Source organism: Euprymna scolopes, chromosome 16 (assembly GCF_053919585.1).
Source record: "Euprymna scolopes isolate OS-2025 chromosome 16, ASM5391958v1, whole genome shotgun sequence".
Classification (NCBI taxonomy): domain Eukaryota; kingdom Metazoa; phylum Mollusca; class Cephalopoda; order Sepiida; family Sepiolidae; genus Euprymna; species Euprymna scolopes.
In genome coordinates this window covers 72,166,647-72,189,441 of record NC_136497.1, presented here as the reverse complement: position 1 = coordinate 72,189,441, position 22,795 = coordinate 72,166,647, and positions in this window count along the sequence as shown.

Sequence of the window (22,795 nt, the reverse complement as noted above, 5' to 3'; positions counted from 1 at the left end):
TCACAGTCTTCTGGGACCAGGACGGAGTAGTGATAACAGATTTCCTGGCAAAGGGTACCACAATTACAGGAGCCTATTATGCTTCACTTTTGAGGAAATTAAGGGAAGCTATCAAAATCAAGAGGCGGGGCAAGATCAGCAAAGGTACCCTCCTCCTGCAGGGCAACGCCCGGTCCACAACTCGCATGTCGCCAGATCAGAAGCACGTGCGTGTGGTTATGAAATTCTGCCCATCCTCCCTACTCTCCTGATCTTGCACCCTCTGATTTTCACCTCTTCCCAGCCATGAAGTTGTTTTTGAAAGGAAAGCATTTCCCAGATGATGCAGCCTTGATTTCTGAAGTCACGTCGTGGTTGGATGACCAACCTGGGGTGTTCTACAAAAAGTCTCCAGAGCTGCATCAAACGATGGGAGAAATGCATAACACTGAGTGATTCCTATGTAGATAAAGATTAATAACTGTGCCAAGTTTCGTTGCTCTACTGCTATGGGAAGTGGGTCAGGGGCATTACTTATTGCACGCCCCTCGTATGGTGTTTCTGAATTTTTGATATGAGGATTGGTTATGCATATTATTTGGATTTATCGGACTACTATTCTCATTTTGAGTGTGATTTTCGTAACGTTTCGGTCGATGAAATATCCGACGTTATTCTTGTCGAACCCGGGAATGTTTCTGTCGAACTCGGAAATTTGGACGGAATTTCGAATTGAGCCCTTTATTTACTTTACGAGGTAGCATGCTCTTGTTCTGTCCGTCATGATTGGATAGAGGTTCGAAGTAATTCGCAATTGTATTTTTTCGGTCGCTCACACTGAGAATTGAACCTTCAACATTCAGGAGAATATCACTTTTACAATATATTTTTTTAAGTACATTGCGCTATGGATCGGAGGTTACTTCGACCGAATCATTGTGAAAATAACACTCAAGATGAGAACAGTAGTCCGATAAATCCAAATAATACGAACAGCAAGGTATATACTGCATTCATCCATGCAATACAATTATCACAGAAGAGATCTTAATAGTCTTTCACCACCCTATTTATATTTCCAAACATGCGCTCGACTGCGCTTTAATCTCTAATCTCTACATTCACGGCAAGAACTCATCTTCTGAACATAACGGAAAAATACTTTCCTTTCATCATCCATATGTTTACTCCAGGCAAAATTTTCACACACAGAGAGCTTTGTTGTATGGGCTTCCCGCATGCGGACCACATTATCGCAGGACTGCTCCCCTGCAGACTAAAACATAATCAACTTTTATTCCATGTCACCATAAATCGTCCTATAAATAACCAAGGCCTTACCATGAGAACATTGTTTCTCGGCAGATCAGTGAAGTTAAGCAACGTAGAGCCTGGCAAGTATTTAGACAGGTGACTGCTTTGGGTTTACCAGGTACTGCGAGCATTTCTTTGTGTGTGACGGTGGCTAAGTGATCAAAGACTCGGGCTAAAAACCTTGGTGTGCAAAGTTCGAATCTAGTTCCCTCCTCGGACATTTTCATCAAATCCACTCTTGGCCCTGTGTCTAACATCGTGGAGAAGAGGTAAACAAATTAAATAATCCGACGTAATTGATGCCATTGATAAATTTAGTACTTCTATAATGTTCTTCAATTTCGGCTGATATGAATTCCATCCTACTAACTCCTATCCCCTATTCTCTAGTGGCTCTTTGGCCTTAATAAAGGATTAACCACGTCTTAAAAAAAAAGAAAAAAATGACAAAAAGCAAAAAGCAAAAATGAAATGACAACAAAAATCAAAAAGACATCCGATACGTAATTTTTTTTTTAAAGCTATTTACCCTTCGGCTTATATTTTAATTAAAAAGTTCAAATTAAATAATTTTGTGTCTGAGGTTTTGCGGTAAAAAGAAAAAAAAAATAAATGAGAAAGAAAAAAAAAAGAATTTCGGGAATGAAGATAAATTTAGTTTACATATTTATAGACTCAGAAATCAAAACTAATTTTTTTTGAAAGCGGGGGAATTCAGATTCTGTCGGCTTATTTTTCAGGTTACAAGGGAGAACTTAAAACGGTGCGCAGAAGCCACTAATTAACAGAAGTATCGTTTACAAAAGAATAGGCCCTTTAAAAGGAGTACAAAAACAAAGTATGATCAGGGGGACGAGAGAAAGAGAGTGGGAGTAAGTAGAGAGGAAAGGGTGGAGGAAGAAGAGGGCGTAAAGAAATGTAGACTAGATAAAATGACTGCAAGAAAGTGAGGCGGCTAGAGAGATAGAGAGAGATAAAGATTGGATGAGAGAGAGAGAGAGAGAGAGAGAGAAGGATAGAATAGAGAAAGGCATAGATTAAGAATGGGAGGGGCGGAAAGATACGATGAAAAAAGACAGGGATTGGTAAAGAGAGACCATAAGTGAAAACGAGAGAGCTATATGTGGACGATATCTAGTTATCTATCAATAACTATATCCATAAAAGTGAAAATGTGTGTGCGTGAGGACATTTCTCAACCTATATACTCAACAAATATTTGAGTTGCAAACTTGAAATTTGGTATATAGGTTTTTCAAACACGTGGAAAACTTTTTATTCGGTTTTCACCCGGAAAAAGGGCTGCCAAGGAGTCAAAATTGAAAAATTGGTACGTAGGGGAGGGGGAGTCATGGCAGTTTTATCTGTCAACTGTTTCACGAATGCGCATGCGTGAATCGTTCAAATGACAGATTCCTTATGCGAAGAATAAGTAGGTTTGAAAACACTTTTTAAAGTCGTACTAGAGTGGTGTAATGGTTATCGTACTTGACTCATTGTCTTTAGGTTTTGGTTTCGATCTCAGTTCCAGTATTTTTTTTTTACTTACAAGAAATGAACTGTTTATAAAAACAATACTCGCATGCAAATGTCTCAGTTCATTTTCGTTTATTTTCTTTTAAAGGAATTTAACATTACGTTTAATACCTTTAATAATAATTAATAAAAACGGTGTTTCTGTTAATAATTAATAGGAAATCTCTCTCTCTCTCTCTATATATATATATATATATATATATATAGTCATCTACATACAGTACTGTTTTGCTGTATCACAGCTCATCAGTGCGGCTAAACAAAAAACTACCTCAAGCCAGGATTGAAACTTGACCACAGAAATGATAGCGCGCGTCTAACCGTTACGCTATTCGGCTGCTGCTATGCCGGACGGTGAAAACAATGTTTTGACATTGTGTAAACAAATAGAGCTTAGGCGTTTGAACAAAGAGCATCGCTTAATACGCTAATGGCAGTTTGTATATCATTTCCCCATATGCTCAAACCAAGATAGCGAGCATTATAGTCATCTACATATAGTACTGTTTCGCTGTATCACAGCTCATCAGTGCGGCTAGACAAGCAACTACTTCAAGCCAAGAGTGAAACGAGAGAGAGAGAGAGAGAGAGAGGTGGGAGAATAAAGAAATGGAAAAAGAGCTAAATGGGAGGGGAGAGAGAGAATAAAAATGCTTAAACAGGGAGAGGAGGAAAAGAGGAGAATAGAGTGTGGGATAGAGAAGAACAAGGAAGATGGTGAAAATGGAGAAAAAGAAACGGTAAGAGTAGGGATGATCCGAGAGAAAGCACATGAGGAGGCAGTTATTAAAATTGTAGAGAAAGAGAAGAGATGCAGATAGAACGGTCACAATTGAGAAAGAGAGAGAGAGAGAGAGAGAGAGAGAAAGAAGAAGGGGCGAAAAAGTGAAAATAAGAGAGAGAGAGAGAGAGAGAGAGAGAGAGAGAGAGAGAGAGAGAGAGAGAGAATGGGTCAATGGTCCGTATAAATAAGACTCGTGGGAACGTATTTCAATCTCATGTAATCATATGTTTTTTTAATTAATTTAGATTTTAATTTCATTATTTATTCAACTGGAATCAGAAAATGTGTTGTAATTTTTATTTTATTTTTCGTATTAAAATATCGAATTTTAAACGCTTCATAAAACTCATTCCATAAACATAACTCCCAATTCCTTTCTCCATAATGCATCGTTCAAGTATTATAATGGAGATTGGGTGTCTTTCCTAACTAGAAGTACGCCACAATTTTTAAACATAATGCAGTACTCAATATTTTTTAGAATCTCAAATTATTGTCATACTGGAAGATTTACCCAGACTTGTCTGGGTATCAAATATGTTTGATATAATGAATATCACTGCTGAAAAGCTATGAATCGCTTTAATTTTCCATTTATTGATTAAATCGCGTGTCTCCAAAACTTAGAACGAGGGAGGGGTGCATATTGCTCACTTTACAGAGCTACGCGAGCCAAAATAAAAGAAAAATGACCTGGACATGTTATATACGGTTTTGTTAATTAGCTTTGCTTTTTAGTGAAACTGATTCTCCAACATCTCATTCTTTTATCTTTTAATCATTTTTGAACAAAAATAAATAAATAAGTAAATAAAATAAAAACAGCATTTTCGCACATTTCCATTTATAAAAATGTTTCCTGAATATTTTTACGTTTTTCATAACAGCTTCGTGTGTCGGATTAAAGACTTTGGTGGGCCGGGTCTGACCTCGGGCCGCAGCTTTAAGAATCCTGGTTCAGTTATCTTTTCATTAAAAATTTGTTTGCAAAACTAAGACATTTGTCGATAAAAATGATTACTATTATAAAATGAACGTAATAACAGTTGATATACCATTAAACAAAATAACCACGCTTTTCATTATTCACTAGTGTACATCCTCCATAAATGAATAATGGAAAAAATGCTTCACCACTGTTCGTACTCGCTAGTTATCTAAATTGCTTACTAGAATATTTATATAAAATCATCGATTTACAATAATTTCGGTTTTCATATATATATATATATATATATATATATATATATATATATATATATATATATATAGTACAAAACATTGTTGAAATTCAAAGACTTACATTTTTTATTTTATATAACTCTTGTTTATTTCATTTTGGATCTCTTTATTACAGCAGTTTCGTTAATGGGATGACAATTCTATGATTTTATGTTTTAGTAGAAATTTTCTTTCTCACCTGCTCGTCAGATGTGATTTCCATCTGATGTTACTAACAAAAATTTAATTTTGTACATGATAAGCCTGGTGCGTTTATTTGGGGAAAAGAAATTCCATTCCCACATTGTTACATGTCGGCCATATTGGGTACCGTGCAAACGAAAATTCTTGTTTTAAACCTTATTCTCGTATTTTTTGTTTTTGTCTTAATTTCAATTATTTATTCTTTCCTCTATACAATATTTCAAAAATAAGCATTGTATATATATATATATATATATATATATATATATATATATATATATATATATATAAGCATATATAAATTGTTATCATTTATTATGGCGTAATGAATAATAAAAACATCAATAATTTAATTTGGATTACAGAAGTAAGGATTAACTTTTACATTCATGTCTGATTTTCTTTTTTCTTTTTGACTTGTCATTGCTACTTGAAACTGTTCCCGTCCGGAGCTGAAAACATATTCTACTCACAAATGTAAACACACACATATAAAACATACACATATATAAACATACACACATACATATGCATACACACACACACAGATATGATTTAAAATGAAGGAGGAAAGCCTAAAAGCTCGATGTCTTGTCCGTCTTGATCGGGCCTTTACAAGAGTGAAACAGCTAAAAATGGTAAATAAGTTAAGAGGATTACATGAGCGAGTACACATATATGCAATATATTAGAATTTACAATACACACACACATATATATATATATATATATATATATATGCATACATACATACATACATACATACATACATACAGGTACAAAGTTAGAATAAACCGGTATTCAAACTATTTTCATTAATTATAGTTTTTTTTATAGGTGTGTAGGAATATGATAGAAGCTTTTTCTGTGTTTTACTGTATTGGTATTGTGGGAAATAAGGTTGGAGTCATTTAAACGACGTATTGATTATCGTGTATTGCTTTTATAAGATTTGCGTTTTCAAAGTCGAATGATAACCATATTCTATATAATATGAGAAAATGGTATGTTATTTTTGTTCATAAATTCTCCCGTCCAGATTTTGTTGAGTAACGCCAATGTAGATTTTCTCACAATCAAGAATGAAACTTTAGACGTAGTTTTGGATTTAGATTTCTGGACTATATGGATATTTTAATGACCATTTTTTTACAATCTCGTGTCGATGGGGTTGTTATTATGTTAGTCGGCAGGCCTAAATTTCTATTAAATGTTGTTATATTTACAATAACTCTAAAGGCACACGGGTAGTGTAAAAAGTAAAAAATAGTGTTTTCGCATGGTTTTATTTGAAATAGTTATGCGATGGTTTTAAGCCAGTAAAATCAGTCATTAACTGTAATTTATCCTCAATTCTGTATTGTTTCAAAATACACATGTTATTCTGGCGGACTCTTAATCCGATATGTTCAGAATCATATTTTTACCAGCGTATTTCATCAGTCCAGTAAAACAGATACTGAAACAAGAAAGCCTATTAGCAAACTTTATGTACTCGGCGTGACGCGAGAATTAAATATTTTTTTTACACAAACCATATTATAAAATAATAAAGGGAATCTAATACAGATAAAGATTAAAAAGTATGGTTACCATAAATAACGGCTCGCGAACGATTGTCATAAACTAGAAAGATCGCTCTGTATTATTTGAATACAATTCTTCTAAACGCTTATTCCGTGAATCGGGAATGTAAAATGAAGTATTTGGAATATTGAATCGAAAGGCACCCAAAATGTAATTAAACGAAGCTTTGTGCTACCAGATTAAAAATTTAGATTGGTCAACGGACAATAATAATAAAAAAAATAATGACGATGCTTGAAAAAATAGTCCTATGAAGCAAACTCCTTAATATACCTGGGTCGAAGAGGTGGTAGGAAGAATGAATAGTCTTTTAACTTTTTGTGGATAAATATGTTGGAAAAACTGTGGAACCAGACGAAATGTAAAAATAAAGATTGAAAGCGAACAAACGTAACTTATATTTTTCCAATAACACGAATTAAAATGTAGTTTAAATACATTCGAAGCAGCTTCACGTATGAATCGCTTGATTATAAATATAGTGTTGTCAATGAGACAAGGAAAGTCACTACATTGTTGAAGCTACAAGCTGTTCCTAACAACTTTGTCCGGGAAATTTATTCTACCTACAAGGATAAGTTTTGTATTTTAACCGATTCTAAAGCGTTTATTTACTTCGAAATAAATGTAGTGGGAAGTCTGTTGAGTGAGAACGAAAAAAATATGGCGGTTTCCTTAAAACCATTTGGATTCTGGATAATCGCCCAGAAATTAAATATTAAACAAAATAGTGGTAGAAACCCATCCGATAGATGTCAACAATCCTGCGAAAATGTAATTGATTGAGACAAATGTATAGGTATAAGTTGTCTGTCCCTGACAACATGAGACAACCAGGGATGTTCTCCCCTGAATAGGAAGTAACCAGTAGTGATATCCCCTGATATCTATATATAATATAGCACACATAGATTAGATAATTCTATTCGCTTAACCCTCCTTCCCTGTATCTCGCATTCCTTAAACATCAACTATGGAACAAGAGCAGCGTTTTCGACGGTTAATTTTGTAAATTTTTGATCGCTAAACTGTATCTAAGCCTATAGTTTTTCATTAAAGACGAACGCTTTTAGCAGATAAATTGTTTATTTGCGATATGTTTTCTCTTTTTTATTAGATTCAAATGTTAATATTAATTATATTTCGATTTTAATTAATTTTTTTTTATTTGATTTATTCAATGGATTTTCTTATCCAAGAATTTACCCATATCTAGCAAGTTAACTTTAAATATAGAATTTATAGATTGGACAATTCTATTTATTTTCAGTTAGTGAGAGGGTAATCTATCACCATACATTCCCTTAAACACGTCAATTAAACTTATATTAAGTACAATTCTTAATATTATCATTTTTTCTTAATTGAGCGTAGACAATGCATTGTGGATGCATTATCGGCAGCTTCAGTTACTCTCGCCTCTCCTAATTTGTCCCTCAGTCCTAATTTTTCATGGGTGATTTTTTTAGACAAAGGAAAAAGAAAAAGCTGTATTCTAGGTTGGCATTATTTTGCGTGAACAATTGCCAGAGATGTCGGAATTTTTCTCTTTCTATGTCTATCCTTGTAGCCATATAACTAGTAAGGGTGCTGAAGATAAACGTTTTAACTGAGCTGATGTTATCCGCCTGATAGTCAGGGACCCGAATCTTGGATTAACCACTAAAGAGGCTGTCCCATCAGCAGGTGCAAAGTATTGGGGTTGATGTATTGCCATTTGATGAATGGATTCTGGACCATGCAGTAGCTTCTGGTAGGGCTTCTCGATGCCATATTGGTGGGTAATCGTTACGGCTTCACCTTATGTGTTACAAAATATATATTTCTTCGTTTCTTTTTCGATCTTACTTTCCCTCTGTCCTGCTCTAAGCAAGTCTGTCGACCTATCCCACAAATCCCAAAACTCCATGAAAAGTTTCCAGAAAAAATACACGGTTAAACACATATCTCCAAATTCCAACATAGCTCCACCACTGTTTCGTTCTCCAACCTCAGAGATCTACATTAAAACTGTCCAGAGGTTAAAACCCAATTACAGGAGACTAAACCGGACCTATTATTCCTAAGCGAAACTGCCATTGGACAGACTATTTCCCTAGATGAGTTTGTAATTAAACGATACGCTAACTTAACATCCAAATCTGATCTTCAAGCTCGCCATGGACATGGAATATGTGTCTATATTAAAGATGGCTTTCTATGTGGTAGGGACATCTCCAGAGAAGATCCTAAATTACCTATGTGTGTTTCCGGGTTGGACTTGCTCACACTACTGCGTTTATATTTGCAATCTATCGCCCCCACAAAAGCGAAGTTACTATCTGGAGTCTCCCCATAGACTAGCAGATTAGGTGGCACGTAACTTTTCCTTTGACAGTTGTACTGCCCTGCTACCATATACAGCACCTATTACATATTCCCAAATGGTCAACCATCTGGTAGTAGCCAGGCTCATCATTACTTCACTCAATTTTTTTTCGTTTGTACATTGAAATGGATTTCTTTATAGACATAAAACTACTTGGTAAATGTACGTGATTTTTGATGCACGATATTTGTTTTCGTCACGGTTATGTACATAATATAGATTTTTCTTTGCTTTCTTTTAATGGGGGTATTCTGAATAAGCGTCGAAATAAATATAATATCGAGAAGATAATAGAGACGCCCCCCCCCCTAAAGGCGATGAACGATGGGTCACATTTCATATCCATAGGTGTTGATAAAAAAAAAAAACGGGGGCGGAATAAATATAATAAGTATGGAGGGAGGATAGACTGAAATAAAAAGAAGGGAAAGAATTAATACAATTCAAGAGAAACGAGTGGAGAGAATGGTTGCCTTTCAGTCTGTGTCAGGATTAATAGAATTTTCTTACAACAAATACTTTAGCCTCAATGAGAAGAACCTGAGAGAAAATTCCATTTTTAGACATCATAATGTGGCCGTCATCAATAAGACCAGCGTTTATAAGAGCGTTGTGTTTAGAAGTCAAATTTATGGTTTAAATCAAATATATGTGTAACAAGAGAGTTGTTGCATGATGCAGGTGTCTGTAGAATGGATATTTTTGTCAGGTGTCATATAAAAACATTGCTGCAAAGAAAGTACCTCCCTTCAGAAAGACAATTCATATCTGACTGTACCTTATATCTGTAGAAAACCACCATTCACTCATGTATTAAGTATTGTTGCTACCTGTTGCCTGAGCCGGTGCTACCACTACTAGTCTCTCTCTCTCTCTCTCTCTCTCTCTCTCTCTCTCTCTATTGGACAGAGTCCCAAAACGAATCTCTAATCTAAAAATTCATGTACTGTCAACCAGACCCCAACCTCTGCTACATCGCCGCAATGTTTCACCTCATGCTTCCCTTACAAGTACTTTAATGGATTGTGTTCAGACGGACTCGTAGTACTGGTGTCTCATCGACGTAGATACTCCCGACTAATACGACACAACAAAGTCATATGCCTTCACAGTAGAGGTCCCTTTATGTTTGAGAGCCTTCTATTCTGAAAGTTTCTTCCCTCGGACTGCTAGACGTTTAAATTCTCTTCTTGCATCGTGCTTCCCCAACTGTGTAATATAGCGCAGGCTGCTATATGCAAATAATGAGCCGTGAGCGAAATGACGTCACGGTAAGGAGAAAGAAGACTAAAGGAGAGAGCAAATTCGATAAGACGACTATGTTAGTGATGTGGATGGCATTCGAGAGTACGTTCGAGTAGACGATCACGTGAGGGGCGTCCCTGCGGTAACTAGAGAATAAGGAAATAAATATTGAAAAAGCGAGTTGAAGTTTTTTTTTCCTTAATTCTTGTTCACCTTTGCGACTGAGGCCACAACGTGTTGGTTCTCAGACAACTTTACAATTGAACTAACATTCAGAAGTTTAATTTTGTATGTGACAGGGCATTTCGCTCCTTAACTCCATACTTAAAGTGTCACTGTAGGCATGGTTGTTTATTCCCAATAGCCTTTTATATCTTCGTAGCAATTTGCTTTATCTGGAATCATTCTGAAAAGTCAAATTTGTGTTTATAATCAAACGCATGTGCAAGAAAACTGCTATTTTACATACATTTTAAATAGCTCTCTTATTGTTGTACATCATAATGTCTAGTGTGCGTTGCGTTTCACCGATGTAATAATTGTTGCACGCATTGCGAAGATTGCTCTAAATGGCAGTGTGTGTCTAACCTGTACTCCGTTTTCTAATTTAAATAATATATTTTGTATGTATTTATTACGTATGTTTAGGTATTATTTAATCGGTTCAAGTGGATTAGGTGTATGGCTTTTGGCATTTCAGTTTAATATGCCGATGTTTTTCATTCAGAATAAAGTATCTCGGATATACGGTGTAATCACTTTGACACAACGGTTCCAGTTAGATCACCAAAGTTAAGCAACATTGAGCCTGGTCAGTACTAAAATGGGCGACCATTTGGGAATTCCAAGTGCTGTATGTGCTCTCTGCTTATCTCAGCATTGTTTTCAGTTGTCTAGCACTTCTCTTTGCCACTGTATTCTAGCAGTGCCGATTCAAGAGAGGTGGAGTTGGAGATTGTACAATCCTTCGCACAATTTCACGCGCTACCAGCTTTACAGGAAGTATCTACGTTCTTTCGTTTAAATTTTGCGAGGTTTCGATACATCATTTTTGCAAATCGCTCTAAACAAGGCGTGGAGCCACTTGATAAAAAGAGTTAATAAAAACGTAACATGATCATCGCTATGAGGTTAGATGCTTTTTGACCTCAATTTATAGAAGCCCAAGTCTATAACAGAAGGAAAACACTCACCAGGAAGAGAGTTTCAGAAGTTTGCAGTTCTTGGAAAAAAAAAGAGCTACTGGTATAGGAAGCGGTTTTACAATGAGGCATGAAAGCAAATTTATTTATTTTTTATGCAGAGTGATGTTAATTTTTCAGTATTTATTACAAATGTGCTCAGAACATAACTTCAGATTTTTAAATAGCAAAAACAAAACAATAAATGGTTGAACAAGTACAACACTATTCTAAAATGTGATGCATGATTAAGAGACGAAAGAGTTTACAGCCATTCACACTTTTAATATATATATATATATATATATATACCTCAATTTATAGAAGCAGTTATATATATATATTAGCAGTTAAGCCCGAATTTGCTCAGGCCTTATGTACTGTTCATAGCTTTATGTGCATATGTATATATATTAAAAAGTTTGACTTCTGTCCAGGTAACCTATATCTAAAATTTCAAGGGTTTAGACCCAAAATTGGCGGAGGAGTTTGGGAGAGTGTGCAAAGGTCAACTCTTTCAACTTTGACCTCTTAGTAGCCAAATGCTCATCCCAAAACTGATTAAAAGCTTGCTGCATGTCCGAATACCTTTCATGTGAAATTTCAAATGTTTAGACCCAGAATTTGCTGAATAGTTTGCTAAAGGCCGCAAAGGGGAAATCTCTTGAACTTTGATTCCGTGCAGCCAGATTTCCGGCCAAAAACTTGCCCTATGTCAGAATACACTTTATGTAAAATTTCAAATCTTTAGACCCAAAATTGGTTTAATAAGTTGGTAGAGATCGCAGTGATCAAATTGTTTAAACTTTGACCCCAATTTTGCACTCTTAACATTTGTTTTGGAAATCAAAAACTTTGATCCATGTCCAAGTAACCTACTTCTACAATTTCAAGTGTTTGGACCCCAAAATTGGCGGAGGAGTTTGGTAGAGTTTTCAAAGGTCAAATCGTTAAACTTTGACTCCTTGACGACCAAATTTCTGGCCAAAAACCGATGGAAAAGATTTCCCCAAATCTCAATAACCCTTATGTGGCAGGTAAATGTACACAGACACTTTAACTTGATATATATACGAACATTTCAGCCCAAAGTTGCCCGGGTGTCTGGATGTGTATGTTGAACAACAAAAAAAAAATGTTAGTACGAAGGCAGGCTTGAAACCGTACCGCAAAGGAGGAAAAGAACGGGGAAAAAACCCTGACGTCTTTGATGTTATGACCACCGCCAAACCGGAAGTGACGTAGGTTTAAATTAAGGCTAGACACTCGAAAGGAGAGGATGAATTTAAAAAATATCGGCGAAAATAGCGACCTCCCTGCAGAAAAGTGCCCAGCTGCAGGTGAAGATATTAATGTTTTTAGCCAATTTTTCGATATTTGTCGTCTGAACAGTCGAACGAAACGATACTAATCTTGGTTAAATCCGTTGGCTCTGCCGAAAATTTTGAGCAGATATGCAAACATACATACATACATACATTTATATATTGGTAACTAAAAATTTTCGACCCCAACCGATTAAAAAGCTTACGCTATCTCTGAATACTCTTTATGTATGATTTCAAATATTTAGACCAGAAATTGTCTGAGTAATTTGGTAGAGACCGCAGAGGCCAATTTAAAAAAAAAAATTTAACCCCTATTATGACCGCTTAACATTTACTGTTTTGGGCTCAAATTAAGTTTTTAAGTTAGATCCATGTCCAAGGAAACTATATCTAAAATTTCAAGTGTTAGACCCAAAATTGTCAGGACCTTGGTAGAATTCTCAAAGGTCAAATCGTTGAATTTTGACCCCTTGATAACCAAATTTCTGGACGAAACCCGATCAAAGATTTTCCCAAATCTCAGAACCCTGTATATCAAATTTCGAGTCTGTAGACTTAAAATTGACAGAGTTATTGCGTAGGGAAATGTACACACACAGATACAGACACGTTCACTTTTATATATATACTAGCAGTCCCGTCCAGTTTTGCTCGGGCCCTATGTACTGTTCATAAGGTTATGTGCATATGTATATATTAAAAAGTGTGAATATGTAAAGTAATGCCTTTCTGTATAATAGGCTTCCTTAACTACCATAGAGAAAAGACGGACAGACATTTTCACTTTTATAGATATGTAGATAAATAGATAGATAGATAGATTGGATGCAATATATAATAATGATTTAAAAAGTTACAAAGAAAAAGACTCATGCGTCACCACCGAGAATCGAAACCAAAGCGTTCAACTCACGATTTATTTTGCCTCTACCGTCAATGACTGGGCTATGAAAACATGTTTGCTGCAAGGCTAAAAATAAGGCCAATAGCCATTAGTCACGTGCTCTCGTGTAATGAATGAATGCGTGAATGTAGGATTGACATGAAATTCTTAAAGATAAACTAAAATGATCGAAAAAAATGGGCTGAAATGACTTAAATAAATAAAAAGTAAATGACTTAGAATGAATTTAATGAACTTAAGGATGAATTGAATGACCTTAAGAATGACTTGAATGCTTAAAAATAACTGTAATCCTTCAAAAACAACTTGAATGATCTGGAGAATTACTTGAATGGCTTTGAGACTGACTGGTTGTAAAGTCGGTGATCATTTTATATTAAATTAATACAGAAAAGTGATCCCCCATTTTATATCACAAAAATTATTTGATTTAAGGAATTTGAAACGTTATTTTCGTATTCAGGAACCCCGAAACCAATAAATAGTGGTATAATAAACATAAAACGAAATAAAAAGTACATGTGTTACGGACCGACGTAGTGACTTATAGAGTTGCTTGCACACGACTAAAACAATTATTTTGTGGTATGTATTTAAAAAAAAAACAAACTATTTTCCGTTGGTCGGTCGGTCGGTCCGTAACACATTTACTTATTAGTTACAAACGAGTGCAGCATCGGTTAAGAACAGATACTACACTTTTATCTTAGCCATGTGGCAAAGGAAAAGTTACATTTTGGACAAATTTCAGAAAAGTCTAATGGATAAGTAAAAATTTATGGGGCAAAAAGTGTTATTTGCTATTTTGGTACATTTTTGACCCCTTATGAGCCCCTTGAAATGCTGAATACCAGTAACAATGGACACAGTGCAGTTTCACACAAATTTTATATTTAATTAAAACTTTGAATTCCTGATGTGAAATACAATAACACATACATTTAAGACAATTTACAATATTTGTTCAACATAACATTTTCAAAGCAAAATACATCATTAATACAAAAAACTATGATCAACAGTTATAACTTTTTTCTCATTGGAAAAAAAATTTTCGTAACAAACAACAAAGTCTTTAAAAATTAACTGAACATACAGAGAAAAAAACATTTTTTTTTCTTTTAATTATCTATATAGCGTCAATATTTAAAATTAACACTTTTTTCAAAAGCAAAACAATTAAAACACAAAAAAGTCGAAAAGTTCAACTATGAACACAAAATTGATTTTCATTTCTGCATCTTTATTTTTGTTAATAAGCGTATTTCATTCTACTTTATAATATCACAAGATTTTAAAAGTACCTTCGACTTTGACACAGAATTGTTACAATGATTGACAGATTAAATTCAACAATTCGTCCACACGATTTCATACTGACACATTTTTTCTAACTGACATTCTATGCAAATTTCAAAACAATAATAGCTTACCCCAATCTCTGCGTATGTGTACATATATTTTTAAAAACAAACACTTTTACCAATGAATTACGCACGGTGATTGTTTTTACAACTGTTTATTTATTTTTCATTCATTACTACGGTTTTCTTTTGCGGCATATCGGCCTTTTTTTTAATTTTTCTTGTATACTTTTGTTCCATTGTGTGTATGTGTGTTAAAATTTTTTCTTCTTTTTTGCATTCATCTCTGCTACTATTCTTTTGCGGCATATCGGCCTTTTTTCTAATTTTCTCGTATACTTTGTTCCATTGTGTCTATGTGTGTGTTCATTTTTTTTCTTTAGTACTGCGTATGTATGAGTGCTTCTCTTTTTTCCTTCTTAATTATTGTTTTATTTCGTTTTGAATTTTTTCCTTTGCTTTTTTTTTTCTTTTTTCGCGTTGTGTCTAATGGACACTTACGTTGAGTACCGTGGTAACGCCAAGTTGGATTTGTTTTTAATTTATTCCTGTTGACTAAAAGAGGTCCGGCATCCAAATTACAAATATGTTACGTAATGGGTGCTATTTCTGAAGTACCAAATAAAGAGAGTATGTTACATTGTTCTTATTTAGATGAGACCTTATATATTTGTTGTTGTTCATCTTTGTGGAGATAGCATATTGGAGACATAAACAGGGTATATATAAAGAGAGAGACAGTTCTGTATATATATATATATAGACAGTGTACATGTTTCTACAAGAGAACCAAGCCTGCAATTCAATGAGAGGAGATTTATGAATATCTTGATAGATAGACCGAGAGTGCGTTTGATTTGACATTTACGTTGGACAGTTGTACATATAATATAAACACGTTACCCTTCTCCTTGTAATGATGAACACAGAAAGACGGCAGTTACAAAAAACATGATCATTTATTCTTCCACCGGTCGGAAATGATTCTGTATTTCAGGGATTCAAAGTTTCACATGGTTATCTCTAAAAACCTCTCACTTTCTAGAGGGTGCCTTGACTCGAACAGAGAATCGGTCTGATTGCCTCTGCTTCTTCCCTCTGACTCCCTTCTCTGGCTTCTAACTCTAATTCTGACTTATCTGACTAAATTCATAACTCATGACGTCACTGCATGACCAATCACGTGCATATGAAAACACATGGCACGACATGCCTCCCGTGTTTAAGCATGCATTGTTATTCACATGTTTCTTACAAAGCCGACCCTCAAACCTAATTTTCCTAACCCACTTTACAAATAACATTTTCCATTGCCGTTTTTAAATTCCTTATTTTAATTTTCATAACAGAAACAAATTTCATCATAACATCCCTTTTTCAATAAACAGATATCTAACTATTTTGTGTGAGCAAAACAATGGCAATTCCACATTCCTTATTTTCAATAACATTCTGTATTTATTTTAACTTATGTTTGGAATGCTCAATTCCAAGTCTAGCTTCACAAGTTAGAATCCTTGGCTATCCTATATCATATTTACATTTAACTAATTCCCTATCTTTTTACTTACATGAAAAGGGAACATCCCTTATCATGTAACAGGAGTAGGGGAGCTGGATAGTGACAATTGGTATGAAGGTTTGCCCCTACATTCACCAAGGTCTTATATGTGGGGTTGCCCCCAGTATCAGCCGGGAAAGATACTACACTTTGATCTTGGCCAAGAAAAGGGTATTTATTTGCTCCCCCACCCAGCAAATTAGGCACAAGGCCGATTTTTAATGTGAGGAGTGAACGGGAAATGGGGACCAAATCCCCGGGAAGTAGGATAGTGACAATTGGTATGAAGAGCTGCTATTTATTTGCTCCCCCACCGAGCAAATAAAGCACAAGGCCGATTTTTAATGTGTGAGGAGCGAAGGGAAATGGGACCAACTCCTCGGGGAGTAGGGGAGCTGGATAGTGACAATTGGTATGAAGGGTTAACATTGGTATGAAAGGTTGACATTGATCAAGGTTGCCCCCACATATGGTCTTTGCTTGCAGTATCTGCCGGAACAGATGGTGTTTATTTGCTCCCCCACTGAGCAAATTAGGCACAAGGCCGTTTTTAATGTGAGGTAAAAACCAGCTCCCCAAAAAGGGGGCACTCTGGTTACCAAAAATAATAATTGTCCCAGTATAGAGAGTTTCCCCTCCATTGACTGGTACAAATTATCTTAAGTGCAGCATCTGCCGGAACAGATACTACACTTTGATCCCGGCCCGAAGGCCAAGAAAAGTTTAAAACCTAGGAACAGCATGTAATAAGAACAGACCTTTGATCTTAACCAAAAATGCCAAGCACAAAAGTGTTACGGAGAGACCGACCGACAGACAGACCGACGGAGTGACTTATAAAGTCGCTTGCACGCGACTAAAAACATGAACCAATAGCTACTACGTTATGCATTCGTAATGCCGGCGTTCGACCTACACCTGGCAAATTATATATATTTTTTAATTTTCACACTTTTGCACCGATTTTTCAGGGCTAAACCCCAAATATAAAATTTTGTATGGATTCAAATACCTTATATAGGAAGTTTCATGTCTGTAGACCAAAAACTCTAGGAGGAGTTTGGTAGGCAAAATTTGTTAAACAAAAATATATACGTATACATAAATATATATGGAAACCACTTTGTATTTACTATAAACTTTTTACGCAAATATTATGCAAGTATAAATCATGTAGAATAACTATGAATATAATTACACGTATTAGTTAACTAAAGATGATTGTCCCATTAGAAAACCGAAGCAACTAATAGTGAATTAATTAAAATGAATGTTTAAAAGAATATTCAAATTAGCTAGATCTTTTGCTAATGGATGCAATTTCACAACCCATATATAAGAAAATTCTATTTTCTTTATAAATAAATAGAAAAGAGGGGGTTTAATATGAATATCAATGCACACAAAAGAAAAACGAATATATATATATATATATATAAGTGAAAGTGTCCGTCTGTGTGTGTGTACATTTTCCAACCAAATAACTGTCAATTCTCGGTCTACAGACTCGAAATTTTGCATAAAGGATATTGAGATTTGGAAAAATCTTTTTAATCGGTTTTCGGCCAGAAATTTTTCTGTTAAGGGGTCAAAGTTCAACGATTTGACCTTTGAGAACTCTACCAAAGTCCTTCATCAATTTATTGATCTTAACACTTTATATTCTAGATATAGATTACTTGGACATGGATCTAACTTTATAATTCTATTTGTGCTCAAAACAATAAACGCTAAGGAGTCAAAGTTAAAAAAAAAAATTAACGTCTGCGGTCTCTACCAACTTTTCTATGGTAGTTAAGGAAGACTATCATATAGAAAGGCATTACCGTACATATTCACACTTTTTAATATATACATAGACACGTAAAGTAATGAACCGCACATACGGCCCGAGCAAAGCTGGGCGAAACTGCTAGTATATATATATATATATATATATATATATATATATATATATAGAAAACATACGTTATTAAAAGATAACAGATTTTCCGTTTTATTAGACTCCTTTTGTTTTTAATTTTTCTGAATTTTTAGTGTGTAGATCAAAAAAGAAAATTAATATAGGTGCTATGTGTAGTTCGAAGCTGGTTACGTTGTTGCTTTTCGTCTTTTCTAGAAGACGTCAACGTCATTTATATGTTCAAATGCCTCTGCTAACATATTAAAAAAAACCCCAAAAACTAATTATCTCCGCAAACAATATTCACACATCCTTTGTTGATGAGGTCTTCTCTGAAAGACGAAAAGTTACACATGGAACTTATATTAGTTCTTTCGATCTACGCACGAAAATCAGATAAAATTTGAAAAAAAAAGAAAAAAAAGAAAAAAAAAAGAAAAAGTCTAATTACACGAAAGCTCTTTGTTGTCTTTAACAGCGTATTTTGAAATGAAAGAATGCTGCCTAAATACATACAATATAATATATTATATTACCAAGTACCTTTCCAGAATCCAACTTTAACATCTATAACATACAATGCATTTTATATCCATTTAGCTATTTCTCCTGTAACAGTGAATAAGCCAAATAATTAGGCAAATCAATAATAGATAACCAAATTAGTTATTTTCCATCATATATATCTGAAGCCAACATTGTTGTAACCAAATGGAATATATCGCTTTGTTTTAATGCGTGGAATAACTATATCCTATTTCATACAAACCCTCACACACACACAATCGATTTGCTTTTGTTTGTTTTTCCTTTTGAATCCGATTTTTAATTCACATTTATGAATAATTTTAGTCAATGTTAATATAACTCTAGGATATCTATACCTATTGAGCTTTTTATATATCTACAGTATAATGAGCACTGTCTTCTTTTAAAAAGCATTAATACATTTACTAATACATTAAAATAATCTCTGCTCTTTAGACTCTAGGTCTAATTCCCTCTAATATATATATATATATATATAATAGAAACATCTTATTGAAAATTAATTCAAATTATCAAAAACATTAAGAACCTTTAAAGAAAGTATACAGAATTTTTAATTATCTGACAAGGAGTACAGTTAAAATGGAAGCACTTTATTCCGCGGAGTTTCGAAAAATTCAATTCTTCTCATCAGAGGAAATAGGTTTGCAAAATAAACAATAAGTTTAACGCATTAAGTTTTGTGCATTAAAATAAACTACAAAGATGAATTGAATAATATTTGCATATATATATGTATATGAATGTATATGCATATATATGTATAGATATGTATATAGATATGTATATGTGTGTGTGTATATATATGCGTGTATATTGAATAGATTTATGCTTTTATGTGCTTCCAATAATGTAATTTCAATTTAAAATTAATAAATGAAAGAAAAAAAAAAATCAACGAAATATGTAACAAACTTATTTTACTTACGAAAAAAAAAAAAAAAAGAGAAACTTCGTTTTAAAATAAGCTTTAAAAATTACCTGAAGGGCCCTTGAAATATCGAAAACGAACGAGGAGATTGAAAAAAGGAAAAAAATGGCGCGCAAATATTTTGGTTTCACAAAGAAAACGTCAAATTCAAACCACCAATATTTTTTTCAGTGCATTAAATTTTCTGGCTATTTTAATTTTTTGTGTCCCCCTCTTTCTCTCCCTTTCTCTCTCTCTTTCTCTCTTTCTGAACCTCTTAGTCATTTTGTCTATCTTTCTCCACTCTTCACTGATAAATACACGTCTTTCATATTCGTTTTATTTTCTCTTTATTCTTGTTTTTATTTGTCTCTTTAGAAAATACAATTCCTTCGGTCTGTCAGACTTAAGTTTAAAATAAGACGTTCTTTCGTTTGTCATATTGAAACAACAAAAAGCATTTTATTTGGTCTGTCACGCTGAAGTTTACAATAACTCCTTTGGTCTCTCACACTTAAGAACAAATAACACGTTATTTGGTCTGTCATTCTTAAGTTTAAATAACATTTTAATATGTCGCGTCACGTTTAAATTTGAAATATCACTTTCTATGGCATGTCACAAAATCTAAAATGACGCTTTCTTTAGTTTTTTTTTTACATAGGAATCACCACTTATCAAGGCCCAGAGGCCACTCAAGGATCAGGATTAAAGAGTGTACATTAGTCAATGGGACAATATCGTAGTAAACATTAGTAGTGAAAATTTGTATTACTTAAGGGGAACGACTCATCAAGATCTTGTTTACGTTAGTCTGTCACACTTAAGTTTACAGTAACACTTTCCTTTGGTCTGTCACGTTCGTTTGTAATAAAATTCTTGCTCACCCTTGAAATATTACTTTCTATGTTTTGTTTCGCTTAAGTTTAAAATAACATTTTCTTTGATATACCATGTTTTAACCTGAAATATCACTTTCTTTCGTCTGTTACGCTTTAATTTAAAATATAACGGTATTTGGTCCGTCAAGCTTAAGTTTTAAATAGTGCCCTTTTGGTCTGTCATCATTGAGTTTGAAATAGCATTTTCTTTTGTTAATCAACCTTAAAATATCATCTAACTTAATTTGCCACGCTCCTATTTAAAATGTTCATCTCTTTTTTTTTGTTTTAACTTTCTTATCACTTTGTTTTTCCTGGTGATGGTGCATTCTACCGGATGCTAAGCATTCTTTCATTAGTATAGTTACTTCAACCGAGAGATCTTTTAAAGATTCTAACCGTCCCTTTAAGTGCTATTGTTTGCATTTCTTTTGCACTTGGTTCACCGGGTATATTCGCCAGATGTTTTTGAAATCATTTTCATTAGCCTTGTTGCTCCCATAATGATTAGTATGATTAATACCTTCTTAAGATTCCAGTTTCTTTTCATGTCGTACATAAGTCCTTGGTATTTTGTTATTTTCTCCCTCACTGCTCTGTTAAGGCCAGCATCATTAGGGACGCTTAATTCAACTAGGGTTGCCACATTCTCTATAATGCACACAAATGTGATAAACCAATGAAAAAGCTAGGTGACAAACATACAACCAGTGCTTTTGATGTAGATGATTGATGCATTTTAAGATACGTCCATTCGATCTGTGTGTTTAACAATCATTATACTGTTTGAATCTAGAAATCTGAACGACAAACGTAAATAGTATTTAAAATTTAAGTCTTACAAACTAACGATCGGTTGATCTTGTATAGATTCGAGGACGTATCTATTAGAAAGAACCATCGGCATTGAAATGACTTCTCATTCTTCCGCCTTTTTTTTTTCTTCTGATTTTACACGCGGGTTTTCTGTATTATTTTGCTTTTGGTTTTGCTTTCTTTCATGACGTAGGAATTAATTTCCTTTATATTTTATGTTTAATTTTATTTTTTGATTTAAAATTTTATTTATTTTATTTTATATATTTTTTTTGAAAACGACAAGTTTTTGGACGGTGTGCCAAATTTAACCCCAGGGTCCCGGCAACGTACGATGCCTATGAAAATCATTTCGCAACAACTATAATGATAACAATAAAATACATTTCTTTTAAAAATCAGAAAAAGAATTACATTTGTAAAATTAAAATGGAAACGAAAAATTAGAAAAAAAAAAAGAAAAAAGAGAAAAGAAAGCAGAAGAAGCTGTTTGATACGCCTTGGGGTTAAAGGGGTGAATGGGCTAAGTTTGCATGTTGAGGTTAAAAGTAAGTGGAAGAGGGGCGAGTAGAGAGAGAGAGAGAGAGAGAGAGAGAGAGGGGGAGAGAGAGAGAGAATGAGTTAAAGAAACGGGAAGGGAGTAAAGGAGATAAATAAAAGAAAAAATTAGAGAGAAAAGGGGAGATGAATGAAAAAAAAGCAAGTAAGAACAATAAAGAAAGAGAAACATAATGAAACAAAAAAATAAAAAAGCAAAATAAAAAGCTAATTAAAAGGTTGAGGTTAGAAATAAGAGAGCGAAAGAAAGAGATAGTGAGAAAGGAAAAAATAGAGAGAGATAGGGTGGAATAGAAAGACAGGAAAAAGAAACAAATTATATATATATATATATATATATATATATATATATATATATATATAGAGAGAGAGAGAGAGAGAGAGAGAGAGAGAGCGAGAGAGCGAGAGAGAGCGAGAGAGAAATGACAAATAAAAAAGAAAGGGACAAACGATGCTAATTAGAAAACAAAAAGAAATACCAGGAGGAGTAAATGCAAATGAACAAAAAGAGAGTAAAAGAGAAAAATAAAAAGAGTGATAAGACAAAAATAAAAATAAAAGTAAAAAGAAATAAAAGAAAAATAAATAAAGAAAGAAAGAAA